Source organism: Camelina sativa, chromosome 12, assembly GCF_000633955.1.
Source record: "Camelina sativa cultivar DH55 chromosome 12, Cs, whole genome shotgun sequence".
NCBI lineage: Eukaryota > Viridiplantae > Streptophyta > Magnoliopsida > Brassicales > Brassicaceae > Camelina > Camelina sativa.
In genome coordinates this window covers 31,595,504-31,611,012 of record NC_025696.1, presented here as the reverse complement: position 1 = coordinate 31,611,012, position 15,509 = coordinate 31,595,504, and the positions used below count along the sequence as shown (strand labels likewise).

At 36.0% G+C, this 15,509-nt stretch overlaps 2 long non-coding RNA genes across 3 annotated transcripts; one reads left to right on the top strand and one right to left on the bottom strand.

Moving 5' to 3' along the window:
- Positions 1-1,719, top strand: LOC104732985. Of its 2 annotated transcripts, none has more exons than XR_759025.2 (3): positions 1-228; positions 325-369; positions 1,000-1,719. It is a non-coding gene; the product is annotated as an uncharacterized LOC104732985 (long non-coding RNA). The 2 variants fall into 2 exon arrangements; XR_002034457.1 differs by lacking the exon at positions 1,000-1,719 and adding an exon at positions 723-993.
- Positions 5,742-6,566, bottom strand: LOC104732986. Its single transcript, XR_002034458.1, has 3 exons — positions 6,133-6,566; positions 6,023-6,051; positions 5,742-5,927 (listed from the first exon to the last, which is right to left on the bottom strand). It is a non-coding gene; the product is annotated as an uncharacterized LOC104732986 (long non-coding RNA).

The window sequence follows — 15,509 nt, the reverse complement described above, 5'->3', positions numbered from 1 at the left end:
GTATTTTGTACTGGGGCAAAAACAAAATCAGCCGAACTGAAATATGAAATCACGTAAAAGTCATTTCTCTCTTTCTTCTCTCCTTCTTCTCTTTTCATTCATCGTTTCCACCGCCAGTACCACCTTCCTCCATTGAATCAACCGATCATGTTTTCTTCATCCAATTTTGTAGTCTATACTCAACAATTCCATGACTCTGCCTCCGAATTTGTCTCATCATCACCAATGGTTACTTACTTACATGAATTGATAGATTTAGATTTAGTCTAATCTATCTCCAAGGCTGGTTTCTCCTCAGATTGTGATTTCTTTTTGGTTTTTCAGATGAAAACTTCGTCACTAAGTTCATAAGCGACCAGAATCACTTGGGTAAGTAATTGTAAATTTACTTCTTCTCTTCCTTTCTTTGATTCCAATCTAATTTTATTGTTTATTTGAATGCTTCCAAAAAAGAGTCGTCCAAAAATCACTTAAAAATATGAATCTTCATCTAAAAAGTGGTCATCAGGTCAGTTCATAGTTTGACAAAAAAAGTTAGTCACTTGAGCTGCATGTTCTCATTACTTTCAAGATTATTCAGATCCAAGTCTGAAATGAGATCCAATCTTATGAAGTATGTGAAATTAGTACTATATATATTAGAAAAATGATACTAATATCTCAAACATTTGATTCAGAAATGCAATTTATTATTTATCATATAAAATTTTTGTTATAAACAGGGACTCATCAATGATTAATATTATCATAGAGGTTCCAAAGTATGTACTGGAGAGATTGATAGTATGTTCTTGAGCGAAGAAATTAGCAAGTGAGAGATCTTCTGAATTAATTAATGGGAGTATTAAATTAAGAAGCAACACCAGTTCCATATAAAACACATGAAAAATGTTAGTACCAGTACCACTATCTATCGCTCATAGTAAGAAACTTTATTGAAATAATCCTACAAAATTAGGTGGACAACTAACTGACTGCTTACTGCTTTATGACGCATAGATTGGGAGTAGTATGGTTGCTTGATTAAAATGCTAGCCTTGAAGGTGTGTGATCTTCCTCAAGGTAGTTCATTGCAAGTTGATATTCTTTATTTATTTTTTTCCATCTGAAACCGTAGATTTAACTTTGTTAGAATTCATGAACCTTTTCATCTCCCATTTTCTTTTTCTTTCGGGGATTTTTATCTTTAGAGCCCATTGGCCTCCCCCTTTTCAATTGAACCTTAGGTTCATTAGCTTTGCTTCCATCAAGTTCCTCTCTAGGAATTTCAACTCTTGCTGGTGCATTTGCAGCGGGGATATATGACTTTGTCACCCTTTTTGTATCTGTGAACGCATCTGGTAATTGATTTGCCAAACCTTGTAAATGTACAATTTTCTGAACTTCCAGTTCACGTTGATTTGTAGGGGGATCAATGTATATCAAAGATGGTGTATACCATGTAATATCTTTTGGTACTTGTTTAATTCCTCCCCCTAACGCTGGAAATTCATCTTCATTAAAATGGCAATCGGCAAAACGTGCCGTAAACATATCACCAGTTTGCGGTTCAAGATATCGAATTATACTCGGGGATGCATAACCGACGTATATACCCAATCTCTGTTATGGCCCCATTTTTGTTCTTTGTGGTGGGGCTTTAGGCACATAAACCGCACATCCAAAAATACGGAGATAAGATATGTTTGGCTCTTGGCCAGATGCCAATTGTAAAGGGGAATATTTATNTGTTAGTACCAGTACCACTATCTATCGCTCATAGTAAGAAACTTTATTGAAATAATCCTACAAAATTAGGTGGACAACTAACTGACTGCTTACTGCTTTATGACGCATAGATTGGGAGTAGTATGGTTGCTTGATTAAAATGCTAGCCTTGAAGGTGTGTGATCTTCCTCAAGGTAGTTCATTGCAAGTTGATATTCTTTATTTATTTTTTTCCATCTGAAACCGTAGATTTAACTTTGTTAGAATTCATGAACCTTTTCATCTCCCATTTTCTTTTTCTTTCGGGGATTTTTATCTTTAGAGCCCATTGGCCTCCCCCTTTTCAATTGAACCTTAGGTTCATTAGCTTTGCTTCCATCAAGTTCCTCTCTAGGAATTTCAACTCTTGCTGGTGCATTTGCAGCGGGGATATATGACTTTGTCACCCTTTTTGTATCTGTGAACGCATCTGGTAATTGATTTGCCAAACCTTGTAAATGTACAATTTTCTGAACTTCCAGTTCACGTTGATTTGTAGGGGGATCAATGTATATCAAAGATGGTGTATACCATGTAATATCTTTTGGTACTTGTTTAATTCCTCCCCCTAACGCTGGAAATTCATCTTCATTAAAATGGCAATCGGCAAAACGTGCCGTAAACATATCACCAGTTTGCGGTTCAAGATATCGAATTATACTCGGTGATGCATAACCGACATATATACCCAATCTCCTTTGTGGCCCCATTTTTGTTCTTTGCGGTGGGGCTATAGGAACATAAACCGCACATCCAAAAATACGGAGATAGGATATGTTTGGCTCTTGGCCAGATGCTAATTGTAAAGGGGAATATTTATTATATGCGCTTGGTCGTATTTGGACCAATGCCGCAGCATGCAATATAGCATGACCCCATATAGAAATTGGGAGTTTTGTTCTCAATATTAACGGTCTAGCAATGAGTTGTAGCCGTTTAATCAAAGATTCAGCCATGCCATTTTGTGTATGAACATGAGGAACCGGATGTTCCACATCGATTCCTATTGACATACAATAGTCATTGAAAGCTTGTGAAGTGAATTCACCGGCGTTATCAAGCCTGACTTTCTTTATGGCATAATCAGGGAATTGAACTTTCAACCTGATTATTTGGGCAATGAATTTTGCGAAGGCCGTGTTTCTTGTTGTCAATAGACACACATTTGACCATCTACTAGATGCGTCAATCATTACCATAAAATAACGAAACGGCCCGCATGAAGGGTGGATAGGTCCACATATATCACCATGTATTCTCTCTAAGAACAATGGTGATTCATTCCCAATTTTGGCTGGCGATGGCCGAATTATGAGTTTTCCTTGAGAACATGCATCACATGAAAACTCATCAGATCTAAAAATCTTTTCGTTCTTCAATGGATGACCATTGGAATTTTGCACAATTTTTCGCATCATAACTGAACCAGGATGTCCAAGTCTTTCATGCCATATCTTAAATGTACTAGTAAACTTAGAGTTTACTGTAACATAAGATGCGAAATTATTTATTTTTGTGCAATACAATCCAGAGGATAACATTGGTAATTCTTCCAATATATGTTTCTCCTCAGATGTTATGCAAAGATATTCAATGCCATTCTTATTCAGAGTCTCTATATGATATCCATTTCTTCGGATATCTCTGAAACTAATCAAGTTTCTATGAGACTTGGGGCAATATAATGCATCAATTTCAAATTTTGTTCCCCTTGGCATTGAAAAACTGGCTTTTCCAGAGCCTATAATAATCTTTGCATTACCACATATAGTGCTCACGCTTCTAGCGGAGTCTTTTATTTTGAGAGAGGAGAAATATTTTTTCTCTTTAAGTATTGAATGCGTTGTAGCACTGTCTGCTAGACACATATCTCCATCCTCAATCTCAAAATTTGACATTTTCTGAGATAAAATATTTATAAAATAAACATTAATAAAATAACATAAAGTCTTACAAAAAAAACTTATCATATATTACAATAAAACTATTATCCAAAAAACATTTTATAAACATAAAGTACATATCAAACTATGACAAAGCATATCATGGCATATAGGCCTTATTCGCATGATTTTCCGTTTTCATTATCAATGAGAAAATCTGCTATATCAAGATGGGGTTCATCGTTTAGGCCATGGTAAGAAGGTCCAGCTTCATCAGAGATGAGGTTGGTCTCAACATTCCTTTCTTTTGCCTGTTGAGATGCTTGATACAGATCGGCCAAATGTTTTGGAATACGACAGGTCTGGTACCAATGTCCTTTCATGCCGCATCTGTAACAAGTACTTTCATCTTGTTTCTTTATAACGCGACCAACATTATTAATTTGAAGATGCTTGTTGGTTTTTCTTGCGTTGAAGTCATTAGGAGAGAAACCTCTTCCTCTTCCTCGTCCACGACCTTCTCCACGACCTCCTCCACGACCATGACCACGGCCTCGACCGCGTCCGCGTCCACGTCCTCGTCCTTGCCAATTATTATAGCTGGATGTAGCAACATTCACTTCTGAAAGTGGAGCTGATCCAGTTGGACGGGTTTGATGATTTATCATCACGAGCTCATTATTTTGTTCAGCAACATGCAAAACTTGCATTAATTCAGAATATCGAGTATACCATCTTTCTCGATATTGTTGCTGTAGGAGTACATTTGAAGGATGGAAAGTTTGGAATGTTTTCTCGATCATATCATAATCGGAAACTTCTTCTCCACAGAGAGACATCCTTGAAGTGATTCCGAACAAAGCGGAATTGTACTCACTTACACTTTTGTAATCCTGAAACCTCAGGTTTAGCCATTCATGTTTGGCTTTTGGTAAGATCACATACTTTTGATCAAACCTATCCTTGAGCGCGATCCAGAGATCTGCAGGATTTTCTCTCGTGATGTATTCATTTTTTAAACCATCGTGGAGATGATGACGCAAGAACATCATGGTTCTTGCTTTTTCCTCTTCTAACCCCGTTTCTGACGGATCGATGGTTTTGAGAAGCCCATTCCCTTTCAGATAGAATTTTACATCTAATGCCCATGTCATATAATTTTTTCCAGAGATATCAAGGGCGGCGAATTCAAGCTTTGCCAAGTTTGACATGATTACTATATAAATAATAAAACAATTTGTTAAATATAAAATTTTATGAAATAATTTTGTAAAATCTTGTTTTAGCAAAATTTAAACTATAAAACATAATTATAAATTATATAATATATTTATAAATTGAAACAATCAATTTAGGAGGCATAGCCTTCCATATAATTCAAATCTATAGATCTGAACATATGATCAAGGAGGCAGAGCCTACCATAATGATCAAGAATGTAGATCTAAATGATCAAGGAGGCAGAGCCTACCATTTCGTCATATAAGTATGTATAGATTTTTACTCTATAGATTATACATATAGTAACATGCATGTAAAATAATTAAATTCAAATAATTTGAATAAAACTTAAATCTTACCTCAAACGGATGACGGATCGAGAGTTGCTCGTGCTGATAACGTGTTGAGAAACCACTATATAATGGTGTATGAGACAAGAGAAAAACAAAGAGTAGTAGAAGAGAAGTGTTGTGAACTATGACTACAAAAACACTTATGAGGTTTGTGTTTTGTAACACTTTGTAAAGAAAACAAACTAACAAAGAGATAGAGAAGGAGGGACAGCCACGAGAGAGAGACTTTGAGAGTGTATTTGATCAAAGACAACTTCACTATGTCACTCTTATTACAACTCCTTATTTATAGTGAACTCCAAAAGAGATGAGTCACACACTTATGCACTTGGTAATGACAAGTGTTGAGTTAGTGTAATACAACAAAAATAAGTGTCCTAACATGTGTCTTGTGATGGATTAATCACAATTCTATTTCATAATAAAAATATATATTTCCTTTTTAGGAATCTATATTTCGTTGGTTTATTGACTTTCATCTTCATTGTCATCCTCATCTTTAACTTACTTCACTTGGACGCACTCCGGACACTTGTAGAGAAGCTTGTCAGCAACTTCTTTCAAATACTCAATTGTCTCGACATGTTCATTTTTCTCGCTAATTAACATTTCAATCACCTTGTATGCTTCCACTAGGCCAAGTTCTTTGACAAAGAATAGACTGCTTGTTTCTTAATCTTTCTTGACCTATTTTTTTCATGCTTGTATCCCAGTTAAATTCTTGCTGTAAGAAAATCTCAAGTTGATGAACTGAGTTTTTTTCAGAAATCTCAATTTTCTGTAGAAGAAGATTAATAACTGTATTGAGAGCTGACTTACCTTGATCGCAGGAACGTAGAGCCCATTTCCTTTTATGTACATGATGTTCACACTTTTAAATCTGACATAAAAAGAGGAAAATAAGAACCAAGAAAATAAGTATGACATACCTTAATAACAATATCATTTACAGATCTGTTTCCCACGGGAAGCCTCTTGTTATGAATTGAGTTGACTCCTAAGACTGCATATAAAAATAGCTTTGTATAATATGGACAATCATCAAAAGCTAAACAAGAAACACAAAGGTACTCACAAATGCGTTAGCCTCTTCAGCTCCCAATCTCAAGTTTCTAATGGTTACAACAAAGGAAATGACTAGGTCAAGTAATTGGAAGCATTGACATGATATAATTATACAAATAAGTGAATAACACACTCCTGTCACAGCTATGTTTTCGTGTCTCTAGAGTGCACCAACATGAGCAGATAATCTATAGTATTCATATCTTCCTAGTTGGTCTTATTACTTAAGAATTAAGTTATGCAAGATTTGTATCGCGTTATGTGGCGTAGATCTCATCCCCATGTGTTTTGCAATATAGATTACAATTTATAGTCTCTTTAATAAACCAACGAAATAACCGGAAGTTTTTAAAAAAATCTGTACATATTGAACCATATGGGATCAAGTCCTTTGTAGGTCAGCATTAAAGCACATATATGTGGCTAGATCTATATGTTAAAGTAAAGAGCATAATAGTAAAGAAGACACAAGCTTTGTTAACGGGGTTCGGATAACCTACATCCCCGGGACCAAGTCCATAATTCATTAATTAGAAGTAGAACTTCAACAATACCATCAAAAGATCTCTATTTTATTGAGGGTGCGACGCCACACACCTTGTGTGCATCTATCAGAATACCCTAAGACGCGCACTTCTTCATGAAACGCTCTCTTGGTATTTATAACAATTGTTCAACCCTAGAGTTGACAACTTTCCTATTCTAAACCGGTAAACTAACATATTTAGATAACTCTTAAATATAATTAATCCTAATTCCATAACTCGGTAGGATTAGTATAGCTTGCACCTCAAGCTATCTTCAAGCTTATGCCAACATTCTCCCTCTTAAGCTTGAACTCTTTTTTCTTCCAAAAACTCTCCTGCCAATGAGATTCCTCATTTCTTTAAACTTGTTTCTTCCAAGTACTTTAGTCAAGATATCCACATTTTGCTCACTCCTGGGAACATGCTCGACTTCCAGTTGCCCATTCTCCACACATTCTCTTATATCTTATTTTATTTCAAGTTTGATTGATCTCCTTTTGATGTCGTCGAACACTATCTTCATCGCCTTCATTCTTCGATGCTTATCTTAAACAAGATTCAACTTATGAACAATCTTTAATACCAACAAGCTCCACAGAGACATAATCGATAGAGACTTCACCTTAGGAGACTTCACCTTAGTCTTTCTAGTATTTGTGACTGCAGCGGACACATCTTAGATTGATCCCAATCAGCTTCTCATAAGATTTTCTTTTCAAATGAGCTCTATATCTCCTTGCAAATTTCCTTTGAAAACTTATGAATGAACTTAAAATAATCACTGAGAAGAACCTCTTCTCCTTTTTTCATCAAAAGAAATCTTCAAATACTTCAACCTTGATGATGCAGATCATATCTCCTTGTCCCTTTCTTTTTTTTGTTTTCCCAAACAACTCAACTTTTCCTTTGTGATCTCTTTTAATCTCTTCAACCACACAATCTTCTTTAGAACTTTGTTAATCACACATACTTGTTTACAAGCTGAAAGATGATCATCTCTTCTAAAAAAAATGCTCTCCAATCTAACCTTCAATATATTTCTTCACTACTCTTTGTTTTTGAGACAACTAAACTTCTGCATTTTTTCATCAGTTCTGATGCAGAGCACAATGGAGTAGCAAACCAACCCAGAAAATTATGAAAGTTTGTGGGAATATCAATAACAGTCATATAAAGACACTGGAAAAAACAGATCACGATTTCAATTTACGGTTTGAAAGTTACGGCCACTTTCCCAGAATAGATCCGGAATGATGCAACCTGCAGGCAGTCCAACTTTGAAAGCAAGTTCCCACTAAACCACAAGGAATCAGATGACAATCTTTATATCATTGGAAAGATCTCGCTCTTAATTTTTCAGAACACCTTTTGTAGCTTCAATCCGAGGTCTGTAGCAATAGTAACCAAAGAAGAAAGTACCGACCCTAGCAAGAAAACTGTTCTTGAATCCCAGAAACTTCTTCTTTTCATCATTCTTACGATTCCTCTTCTTCTTCTTGCATCTGTTCACTCTTCTTTTTGTTTCTCTTTTGTAGGATTAGGCAATGAATCAAATTCCAACACTCCCTCTTGATTCATTAGCTGAATTCCCAAAGTCCAAACTAGAAAATTTGATCCCACAAGCTACTTCTTCTCCATCCGTTCGTGAATCTCTTTCACGTCATTGGCAGAACTCGTTGGTGAGTTCCCTTGCTCTCTCATTGCTTCAATCTTCACAAGCTTTCAGTTTGCTTTGTCACTCTCTCTCTGTCTCAGATCTCCCTCTTGCTCTTATTCTTCATGAATTGAGTTTTTTTTTTCGGACTTTGGTGAGCTTCCTTCTTTCTTCTTCTAAAGGTGCTTAGAGCGGAATCACTCTTGTCTCCTTCAATGGAGCTGATTCTTCACATAAGTTTCTTCCGGTTAGTCAAGCCCTCACCATCTCGGTTTTTCTTCATGGACACTCTATGCTCTCCACACAGTCCATACGCAGGTAATTCACTTCTCCCTCTTGTTGATTGTGTGTCCCAATAAGGCAAACATCCGAGCTACAACACACATACAACAAATCAAACAAACCAACAGCTGACTTCACCCCACACAAGCTTATAACACCGTTGACCGGCTTCTTCTTTGAGAATTCACAAAACTGATCAACCACCAATTCACAAGATCCTTGTAGGAATCACGTCATCCTCTATAGCTCCCAAAAGCTTCACCACATCTAAGAATGCTTATCAAATAAGACAAGGCCTCAATATTTCTTCTTATCAACAAAAGTTTCAAGATGGTTGTCTTTTTAGTTCTCAATCTTGCATAGGCTTTATTTCGAGATTGAGAAAACCAGCCTTCGAATCTTCACATCTTAAGCACATTACAGAGTTGCAGTGAGAAATAATTTCAACCTCAATCTCATCGTAGAAGGAGATTCTCAATCCCTCCCTTTGATAAATCTCAGATTCCAAGAAGAGAGCCATACTCGCCGTTAAATTTATCTCCGGCACGAAACTATAGCGTCCAGCTTCTTCCAATCGACCATGACTATACTCGCCGTGACTCTCCCTATCATCTCCATGAACTTACGAATCCAAATCGATGAACCCAACATCAAACATGCCAACATCACTTTTATCTCAACCAAACATCTTCCTCGAGCACAATTGAAACCACACACCAAGAGGAGGAAACAAACTTTGCTAGTCGTATGAGCTAAACACTCGATCTTCTATTTCTTCTAGCAGCTCTAACACACGTTTCTAATTTTTCTTTACTCGTAGTGAATCACCATTGATGCTGGAGGTGAAGACTCAAATCTCTAATTTTTCAATTATATCCCAAATTGATGTTGTGGAGTAGAGGATCGGCTTTGTCAACACCAATTTCACCATCGTTGATTTAATATTTTGATAGCCATTGAAACCCAAAAAAAAAATCCAAGCCCATGCTATCTTCTTCTCTTCATAAACATAGCTCTTGGTTCAGTAAGCCAGCCATAACAAACCAATCTCTTGTATCTTCTAAGCTTAGAGCAGACAGACTATCTGTCACCTCTATCTGTCACGTTCACAATTTCATTCTCCTCTTAAACACAATCATGAACACTCTAATTCTCATCCACTTCACCTTCCTTATCATGCCCATGTCAATAAAACTCTTTTCTTCTCAATCGTTTCCTGACGACGATAATAGAAACAATCAAACAAGTTGCGCTCTTTCTTCATACAACTCCGATAGAACAAACACTTCCTGAAAGTTTCTGATTTATTCCGCCCCTTCATGAACACTCTACCTTCTCATGTGCATTCTCCGCTAGCCACAAATCCAGGATCACACCCAATACGAGAATAATTCTCTATAGGCTCTGATACCAAATAAAGCACATATATGTGGCTAGATCTATATGTTAAAGTAAAGAGCATAATAGTAAAGAAGACACAAGCTTTGTTAACGGGTTCGGATAACCTACATCCCCGGAACCAAGTCCATAATTCATTAATTAGAAGTAGAACTTCAACAATACCATTAAAAGATCTCTATCTTATTGATGGGGCGACGCCACACACCTTGTGTGCATCTATCAGAATACTCTAAGACGCGCACCTCTTCATGAAACGCTCTCTTGGTATTTATAACAATTGCTCAACCCTAGAGTTGACAACTTTCCTATTCTAAACCGATAAACTAACATATTTAGATAACTCCTAAATATAATTAATCCTAATTTCATAACTCGGTAGGATTAATATAGCTTGCACCTCAAGCTATCTTCAAGCTTATGCCAACAAGCATGTATTTTGCAGCCGTGACTACAGTGGATATAAAAATTCCCCAATACAATGTGATCACCAATCAATGGATTTGCTTGACTAATAACATGTTTTCGGTCGCTGCTTTAGTGATTGTGACTTGTCCGGATAGCAAATCGAAAATAGCAAAGAATTTGAGATGATCACCCCTCGTTTTATTTAAGATACGACATGAAATACCTATATTTTCTCCATTTTATCAAATTGCAAATATAAGCAATAATTCAGTAAATTTAAATGATGATTTTTAGTTGCTTTTAAAAACTAGGTATATTGACTATTTTAATGGAACACATATATATTGTACATCTTGTGTACATCTATTATTGTTCAAGTATCAATTACAATTTATATATATATATATATATATATATATATATATATATANGAATTGAGTTTTTTTTTTCGGACTTTGGTGAGCTTCCTTCTTTCTTCTTCTAAAGGTGCTTAGAGCGGAATCACTCTTGTCTCCTTCAATGGAGCTGATTCTTCACATAAGTTTCTTCCGGTTAGTCAAGCCCTCACCATCTCGGTTTTTCTTCATGGACACTCTATGCTCTCCACACAGTCCATACGCAGGTAATTCACTTCTCCCTCTTGTTGATTGTGTGTCCCAATAAGGCAAACATCCGAGCTACAACACACATACAACAAATCAAACAAACCAACAGCTGACTTCACCCCACACAAGCTTATAACACCGTTGACCGGCTTCTTCTTTGAGAATTCACAAAACTGATCAACCACCAATTCACAAGATCCTTGTAGGAATCACGTCATCCTCTATAGCTCCCAAAAGCTTCACCACATCTAAGAATGCTTATCAAATAAGACAAGGCCTCAATATTTCTTCTTATCAACAAAAGTTTCAAGATGGTTGTCTTTTTAGTTCTCAATCTTGCATAGGCTTTATTTCGAGATTGAGAAAACCAGCCTTCGAATCTTCACATCTTAAGCACATTACAGAGTTGCAGTGAGAAATAATTTCAACCTCAATCTCATCGTAGAAGGAGATTCTCAATCCCTCCCTTTGATAAATCTCAGATTCCAAGAAGAGAGCCATACTCGCCGTTAAATTTATCTCCGGCACGAAACTATAGCGTCCAGCTTCTTCCAATCGACCATGACTATACTCGCCGTGACTCTCCCTATCATCTCCATGAACTTACGAATCCAAATCGATGAACCCAACATCAAACATGCCAACATCACTTTTATCTCAACCAAACATCTTCCTCGAGCACAATTGAAACCACACACCAAGAGGAGGAAACAAACTTTGCTAGTCGTATGAGCTAAACACTCGATCTTCTATTTCTTCTAGCAGCTCTAACACACGTTTCTAATTTTTCTTTACTCGTAGTGAATCACCATTGATGCTGGAGGTGAAGACTCAAATCTCTAATTTTTCAATTATATCCCAAATTGATGTTGTGGAGTAGAGGATCGGCTTTGTCAACACCAATTTCACCATCGTTGATTTAATATTTTGATAGCCATTGAAACCCAAAAAAAAAATCCAAGCCCATGCTATCTTCTTCTCTTCATAAACATAGCTCTTGGTTCAGTAAGCCAGCCATAACAAACCAATCTCTTGTATCTTCTAAGCTTAGAGCAGACAGACTATCTGTCACCTCTATCTGTCACGTTCACAATTTCATTCTCCTCTTAAACACAATCATGAACACTCTAATTCTCATCCACTTCACCTTCCTTATCATGCCCATGTCAATAAAACTCTTTTCTTCTCAATCGTTTCCTGACGACGATAATAGAAACAATCAAACAAGTTGCGCTCTTTCTTCATACAACTCCGATAGAACAAACACTTCCTGAAAGTTTCTGATTTATTCCGCCCCTTCATGAACACTCTACCTTCTCATGTGCATTCTCCGCTAGCCACAAATCCAGGATCACACCCAATACGAGAATAATTCTCTATAGGCTCTGATACCAAATAAAGCACATATATGTGGCTAGATCTATATGTTAAAGTAAAGAGCATAATAGTAAAGAAGACACAAGCTTTGTTAACGGGTTCGGATAACCTACATCCCCGGAACCAAGTCCATAATTCATTAATTAGAAGTAGAACTTCAACAATACCATTAAAAGATCTCTATCTTATTGATGGGGCGACGCCACACACCTTGTGTGCATCTATCAGAATACTCTAAGACGCGCACCTCTTCATGAAACGCTCTCTTGGTATTTATAACAATTGCTCAACCCTAGAGTTGACAACTTTCCTATTCTAAACCGATAAACTAACATATTTAGATAACTCCTAAATATAATTAATCCTAATTTCATAACTCGGTAGGATTAATATAGCTTGCACCTCAAGCTATCTTCAAGCTTATGCCAACAAGCATGTATTTTGCAGCCGTGACTACAGTGGATATAAAAATTCCCCAATACAATGTGATCACCAATCAATGGATTTGCTTGACTAATAACATGTTTTCGGTCGCTGCTTTAGTGATTGTGACTTGTCCGGATAGCAAATCGAAAATAGCAAAGAATTTGAGATGATCACCCCTCGTTTTATTTAAGATACGACATGAAATACCTATATTTTCTCCATTTTATCAAATTGCAAATATAAGCAATAATTCAGTAAATTTAAATGATGATTTTTAGTTGCTTTTAAAAACTAGGTATATTGACTATTTTAATGGAACACATATATATTGTACATCTTGTGTACATCTATTATTGTTCAAGTATCAATTACAATTTATATATATATATATATATATATATATATATATATATATATATATATATATTTCTATGTGTAGAAATTTCCCAAAAAAGATAGGAGTCCAAACAAGCTACTTAAAAAAAAAATCTATCACCAATATATTGAAATTGTTAAAGAGCTAACTTTATTCTTTCTTTTTTTCACCAAAAATTGTAATAACTGATTCATATTCTCAATGGTCTTTCATGATTATCATCACAGTAAAATTATCTAAAATCACTAGATCGACTTTGATTTACTTCGAAACACTACCCAACGATCACAAAGAATCTAGTGACATTGTAAGAAATCTTCCATGAGCTTCTGCTTGCAAAATGGCTTAGCCTTTGTAGATGATGTAAACACTTTGTATTCAATTACAACATACCCCACAATGTGATGATACTAATTCCAATATTTTCTGTACATGTGATCTTGGAGAAAATTAAGCTGGGATACCAATCATATTTCACNTTATCTCCGGCACGAAACTATAGCGTCCAGCTTCTTCCAATCGACCATGACTATACTCGCCGTGACTCTCCCTATCATCTCCATGAACTTACGAATCCAAATCGATGAACCCAACATCAAACATGCCAACATCACTTTTATCTCAACCAAACATCTTCCTCGAGCACAATTGAAACCACACACCAAGAGGAGGAAACAAACTTTGCTAGTCGTATGAGCTAAACACTCGATCTTCTATTTCTTCTAGCAGCTCTAACACACGTTTCTAATTTTTCTTTACTCGTAGTGAATCACCATTGATGCTGGAGGTGAAGACTCAAATCTCTAATTTTTCAATTATATCCCAAATTGATGTTGTGGAGTAGAGGATCGGCTTTGTCAACACCAATTTCACCATCGTTGATTTAATATTTTGATAGCCATTGAAACCCAAAAAAAAAATCCAAGCCCATGCTATCTTCTTCTCTTCATAAACATAGCTCTTGGTTCAGTAAGCCAGCCATAACAAACCAATCTCTTGTATCTTCTAAGCTTAGAGCAGACAGACTATCTGTCACCTCTATCTGTCACGTTCACAATTTCATTCTCCTCTTAAACACAATCATGAACACTCTAATTCTCATCCACTTCACCTTCCTTATCATGCCCATGTCAATAAAACTCTTTTCTTCTCAATCGTTTCCTGACGACGATAATAGAAACAATCAAACAAGTTGCGCTCTTTCTTCATACAACTCCGATAGAACAAACACTTCCTGAAAGTTTCTGATTTATTCCGCCCCTTCATGAACACTCTACCTTCTCATGTGCATTCTCCGCTAGCCACAAATCCAGGATCACACCCAATACGAGAATAATTCTCTATAGGCTCTGATACCAAATAAAGCACATATATGTGGCTAGATCTATATGTTAAAGTAAAGAGCATAATAGTAAAGAAGACACAAGCTTTGTTAACGGGTTCGGATAACCTACATCCCCGGAACCAAGTCCATAATTCATTAATTAGAAGTAGAACTTCAACAATACCATTAAAAGATCTCTATCTTATTGATGGGGCGACGCCACACACCTTGTGTGCATCTATCAGAATACTCTAAGACGCGCACCTCTTCATGAAACGCTCTCTTGGTATTTATAACAATTGCTCAACCCTAGAGTTGACAACTTTCCTATTCTAAACCGATAAACTAACATATTTAGATAACTCCTAAATATAATTAATCCTAATTTCATAACTCGGTAGGATTAATATAGCTTGCACCTCAAGCTATCTTCAAGCTTATGCCAACAAGCATGTATTTTGCAGCCGTGACTACAGTGGATATAAAAATTCCCCAATACAATGTGATCACCAATCAATGGATTTGCTTGACTAATAACATGTTTTCGGTCGCTGCTTTAGTGATTGTGACTTGTCCGGATAGCAAATCGAAAATAGCAAAGAATTTGAGATGATCACCCCTCGTTTTATTTAAGATACGACATGAAATACCTATATTTTCTCCATTTTATCAAATTGCAAATATAAGCAATAATTCAGTAAATTTAAATGATGATTTTTAGTTGCTTTTAAAAACTAGGTATATTGACTATTTTAATGGAACACATATATATTGTACATCTTGTGTACATCTATTATTGTTCAAGTATCAATTACAATTTATATATATATATATATATATATATATATATATATATATATATAT